The following is a 6,377-nucleotide window of genomic DNA, read 5'->3' on the forward strand; positions in this document are numbered from 1 at the left end:
TGGTTGTTATGATAGGGAGGGCTTTCATGTTTGTTTTTGTTTGTTGTTTGATAGCTTACATCAGAATAGAGTCTCAGAAGCACATGTAAAAAAATAAATAAATAAAATGGAGGGAATTTCATGTTTAAATTATCTAAAGCGGATAAAGATAGATAGATAGGAATACATTTTATAACCTGAGTTGACATTTGTGACCTTCAAGGATGAGAGGAAATAAACAGCAAAAAAATACTGTAAAAGTGGAAATATTTGCGCATTTCGCACAACCGAAAACTTGTGCAAAAATAAAAGCACACAAATGTTTTTGCTTGCTGTTGCAGTAGTGCGTGTCTTGACTTTGCGGAATTAAAAACCACTCTTATCATGTGAAGCGCCCAAAAAAAATTTACACGCGTGAAAATGTCCACTTTTACAGTAATATGAATAGAACAATATGACTGACAGGATGAAGCAAGTGCTTGCATGAGGAAGAAGCACAAGGAATAAAATGCTGTCTTGAAGCTGCAGAGCGTGAAATTAGTGATGAGATTTAGATGAATATGATGACCAATGGTGTAGTGTGAAGGATCGATGATGAGGTGGTGTGAAGAGTATATGGTGGTGTCAAAGACACTTCATTGTAAATAGTTCAATTTTCATTGCAAAAGTACTTCATGTGTTTTATATCGTCTGTGCATCGTACTTTTATTGCAGTGATTATTTTCTCTCCTTTTTTGCCAAATCTGCACAGACAAGCTCCTTTTGGAAAAAAGAAGAAGATATATATTATATATTTATCGCTTCATGTGTGTCTTTCAAGTATCATTCCATTTACTACAGTAATGTATGTCAACAGGAGCATGCTTTATGACATCTGATGAATTGCATGAAGGCTTTTGTGTGTTTCTGTGTGTACTGCAAACGTATCGTATGCACGTTTAGCATATAAGGTGTAAAGTACTATGTTGGTGTATTCCCCGTGTGTAGGGTGTTATTCTGACCCTTGTCCATACCAGATGTGTGTATGAGACTTCCAAATTTCATCTAAGAGTAGAGCTTTATCATTGTAGGTGTGTAGGCTACTTTGTGTTATAGTTTGGCTAAAGTTAGCATCTAGCACATCAATCATTTTGTTTTTGCTTTTCTTTGACCCCATCCATTTATGGAGACGACATTTCATTTGTAGTAGCTTACTTCAGCGCTGTGTCTGCGCTGATTTGCACACTTTGTGTATATGCAGGAGAGAAGAAAGTTTGTTTTTGAGTTCATGACCAAAAAGAAGGCATCTATGAAGTGAACCAAATCCTCAGATTTTCTTCAGCATCAATCAAATCTATGTTTGTCAGCCATAGGAGAAATATGGTGTTTGTTGATTCTTTCATAGTCAAAACATTTAAGTTTGAAAAGAAGGCATACATAAGAATTCAAAGTGATTTTCTTATTGATAATGTGATGACGCTATGACTTACATCTCCAAATTCAAACGTAATCTCTGCCTCCTTTTATCATGACAATCAGCAGTTTGTCGCCAATCAAAGAATCCACAGTGCTGCAGTAATCCATTTTTATTAGTCAGTTTTGAATAGCATTGTACGTTGTACATGGTACAGGGTTATAATGTTATTTGGCCCAGATTTCTTCAATGACAAAATCAGAGTCGAGAGATATGACAATGTCTGTTAATATGTATGTAAGCTAATATGGGGTGGGGGGGGGGGGTGAGAGAAAAACTTATTTGCATTTGTATGATACCCCAATAGAAATCTTCTCTCTGTATTGAGATTGAAAAACAGAGAAAAGTACACATTTTAAAAAATCATGACATATTGAATAGAATCCACTGAGTGTATGAATTTTATACTAGAGAGGAGTTATTTTGATTTGGCTTGAGCCGATCTGTTCATGAATCTTTCTGTTCTATTTGATACACGAACAGAAGGGTTGGCAATTTACATAGGTGATTATTTCTTACTTGTGTACATAGAAATTGAATTCGTTTTAATGCCTGTAACCTGTGAGTGATATTTTGAAGCAGTAATTTTGATGAGATATAGGTATGCACTAGGGGGTAACAGTCTCCGGGAGCTTGTAACTCTGAAATAATCATGATCTCCTGTGAAATTTCACCTCCAGGAGAGGACCCTTGTGTGCCAATTTATTTGTGGCTTTACCTCACACAGTACTTCCCTATTTGTTGCTGCTTCTAACTAAGGAGTATGATTAACTCCTTGCTCTAGCATAGTACAGACACGACCAAAGGAAACCAGTTTTCATAAGAGATTCTCCTGCTTTGCTGCTTGTGACAAAGGACTGGTACGCAAATCAAGAGATAGAGTGCAAGTCACACCAAAGCAATTTTGTTTTAGTACAGGTCATTGGTGCTTTGATTATGAAGTAGACAAAGTTGCATCATGAAAAAAAAAATTCTCATCACTTTTTCATCTGTTTCTTTTTCTCTTATTTTCTGTATTTTTTTTTTCCTTTTCTTCCCTTCCTGATCAACTCTAGGCTGCAGTGTGCAATTGGTCATGAGTAGTGTGTACAATACTAGTAGTAGTGCATGGAAGGCTGATTGTCAAGCAGTAACTTTGAATATTATGCTAACCTCAATGTCTTCACTTTGATTGCAAAACATCACACTCTTGATTCTTTGTATGTAGATGGATTTCTATTTTTGCAATTCTGAATAGTCTGACACTTCAGTGAATGAAATATGTGCGCTGATATTACGCAATGATTCCTTATGTGTTCATCTGTTTTGCTTAGCTCCTGAGGACTGGTAGGATTCTAATGCAGCTTTAGATCTGTTTTATGAAAAAAAAAAATGAAAATCAAATTGTGTTCAAACTTGGCAACCTACTGTTACATACCCAATGTGCATGTTCAGTTACTTATAGTATGATGGTTGTATCGTTTGTATAATACCTCATTGAAAGTTGAGATAACAAACTCGATTTGTATTGCCCCCAGTCTAATGTGAATCCCCCAGTGGCTGTAAATGAGTGCGTACATTCAGGGTTTTTTTTTTTTTGTTTCCTTTTTTTCAAAATCAAAAGTGCCTTGAACTCTTGCACATCACAAAACTTGAGAAATTTGTCAGCCAGTACTTGAACTTTTATCAAGTCACTTTTCTAGTTTGGTGTTTGTATCCGTGACGTGTATTACTGCATTACTTCGTTGGCAGATGCCATTAATCAATGCAGTATTGTGATGTAGTCAGGAGCAATGACACACAGTTTGTTCACTTCTCCTTTTTCGTCAGTGATTAGGGCAATGAGACGATTTGTTCATTTTCATCTGTCAAATACACTTCTTTAATTTCTACAGTTTGATTCTGGAGCAAATTGTGAAGTACACAGTATGCCATTTACACAAGACACATCTCTGCAGCACTGTTAATACCCCAGAGGGGAATATAAGGATGGAGAAATTTTTAAGTGTACAGTGGATAATGAAAGGGGATGGATAGCGTGCCATGTCTAAACTTCTCTTTCAATTTACATGTTGCTAGTTTTACTATCATGATATCTGTACCGGATATATCGTACACGTATTCGTGTATGATTGTACATGTAGATGATTCTGTATGTATCTATGTACATGTATGTTTGTATGAAAGTGTGTATTACATGCACGTGTGTCTGTCTGTGGTTCCAGTGATGGACTCTGGGATATATTTCATTTGACTAGATTAGAATTTTGACCGTCACTTGCTGTGCAAGAGAGTACTTCAAGTGTATATCATGTTGCAAACCAACTCACGGAATTATGACGTAATCTCTGCAAAAAGATTAATCGCAACTTCCTCCAGTTATAGAATGAAATTTTGAATAGATCGATGCCTTATTCAGCTCTGCAGATTTGTTAGAATATCAAGTCAACATGTCCATTGCAAGAAACAAAAAACAAACAAACAAACAAACAGTATTGCACTTCCCATTACATACTTCTGGGACACAATACTTGTAAATCACTTTTCTGATTTCCAATTTGATCAACAAGTTTTAGAAATGGAAAGATGTAAGCCCACTCATAATGGACTTCTTGTTTGCCCAACCCTTTGACAGATGAAACATTATTGACCCTTTACATTTATTTTGGTTTAATAGATTATGAACCTAACTACCACATTTCTCAACTTCTAGATGTATTTTTATCCATAGACAATAATTGCAACATTTTAGTGCAGTACACCAGAAGAGAAGCTATGATAAATAATGACAGCATTGAATGGTACTGAATGTTAAGGTTCAAAGCAATGGGAGGACGTAGTGTATAGAAGTGTAATGTGTATGGTTTATCAACATTCAAATAAAAACAGTTACTGCATTATAGGGTGTTATAATATAAATTTCATAAATTTCATTTCCCTACAAGTCTATTTCCATTATTTAATTATTCATTAAAAGAAATGTATGTGCTCTATGTATTTGTTTGTTCATTATTATTATTATTGTGGTTTTTTTCGGGGGGGGGGGGGGGGGGTGCATAAGATCTTTGCACCATACTGGCCTGTCTAAAAGTGTACATGTATGTAAGCTATTTATGAAACTAGTGAAGCAATGTTTGTTGCGTGATTTTTAAGGTTGTCCTTTTTAGGTTGTAAATGTGCCCACATGGGACGGTACTCTGCAGTCTTTCTTGTCCAGTTTCGTCTTCTTTTCATAGTCTACGGAGTAATTTGATATACCTCTTGTGTAGTTTCTGTCACATGAACTCACTAATGATTTTGTGCAGTAGATGTAATGACTTCGTTAGTGTAGTGAATGTTCCATGGAGTCACCGCCTTTTTTATGGGTGTTAACCTGAGAGCTCATTCTTCAGCTCTATAGAGACCCTTAATGGAAATACATGTAGTTGTTTGATCAACAAGATTCTGGCAAGAAGTGTTGGGGGGGGGGGGGGAGAAATATCATTATCAGACAAATGCAGCATCCTGATAGTAATTCATAACAGTTGTTAACAGCAAAGAGTAAACATACTTGCAGAAAATATACATGCATACAAATGTGGAGCAGACTGACACTCAATTAGTAGAGAGATGTATTGTCAATATTAATGATACTACTATGAAGTGAAATGACAGCACACATCTTTTCAATGTTAGGTGTAAGAGTGGTCATTGTTTTTCTGTCTTGTCTCTCTGTTTCTACCATCCTGTCTGTCCATTTGTCTTTTATTCTTTATATCTAATTGTAATATTTGGTGGGGGGGGGGGGGGAAATTGGGAGCAAAGATGCAAATGCCATTTTATGAGTAAGTGTGTGATCATTGTATTTATCAGACTTTCAATTTTTGAGAAGTAAATAAATGCTATCTGTTTTAGTCAATGGTCAATTGGTCACACTCTAAGTGAATTGAAGAAGTGTCTTGTGTGTTTTCTTGCTCGAACCCCGTGGTCCCCCAGAACTGCCCACTGGTGCCCTTCTCAGAAGAATCACGAAACTGCCCATTGCCACTGAAGTGTGCGTTTGTGTGTGTGTGTGTGTTGGGGGGGGGGATGTGTGGAAATGTGTGTGTTCTTTTGCCTTGTTCATTATCACCCTACTTTGCAATTGAATCTCCATGAAGTTTTGATCATTGTGACTTTGACCCATGCATTATTGTGACTGCCCTCCTCCATTATTGAGTAGAAGTTAGCATTTGCAAGAAATCAAGGGTTAGGGGATAATATGAATGGTGTCCATCTAGAATCTACATTTAAATCTGTATCTATAGTGTGTTTGTGTTTGTGTGTGTGTGTGTGGGGGGGGGGGGGGTGTGGATGGAGACTACCACACAAGAATGACGAAGAGTTGCATTACTTTTGCCAACAAGTGTTAAATGAAATGCCCCTACCAACAAAAACAAAAACAGAAACAAGACAAAACAAAACACATGAAGTACAACAGATGCTAACACAGTAGGATTTAATGATAGATTTCTCCATTCCATTTCACATGAAAGGAGTCACTTCACACTCTCCAAAGGGCTTGCACATCAGCAAGGAACACAACATCATAACCATGGTGATATGTCTAAATTCACAGACAGACCGACAACAGATCCTGGCTACATAACTATATGGACTAGTATCAATAGGTAGGTGTATTATAGAAGTCATTGATTTTAAAAAAAAAATGCATGAAACAGAAAAATTCCATAACTTTCTTGTCAGATAACCAATTTAAGTGAAATTTCCACCACATCCTGTATGTGTGTAACAAAGCACTCTGTATCAGTGGATCAAACTTCCTTTAGATAAAAATAAGGTATTCTTTTCTTTTTATAAAACCAGACAAGTATTGTATTTACTTGCTTTGTGGTGAAATGTCTTTGAAATCATGTAAGAGAAGGACTCAAGAAACAATATATCTCATGGGCTTCTTTCTCAAGCAATAAAGAGCAATTCATTATAG

The sequence above is a fragment of the Diadema antillarum genome, unplaced genomic scaffold (genome assembly GCF_040938485.1).
Source record: "Diadema antillarum isolate AM-2024a unplaced genomic scaffold, OU_Dant_1.0 seq00000386_RagTag, whole genome shotgun sequence".
In the NCBI taxonomy this organism is placed as follows: domain Eukaryota; kingdom Metazoa; phylum Echinodermata; class Echinoidea; order Diadematoida; family Diadematidae; genus Diadema; species Diadema antillarum.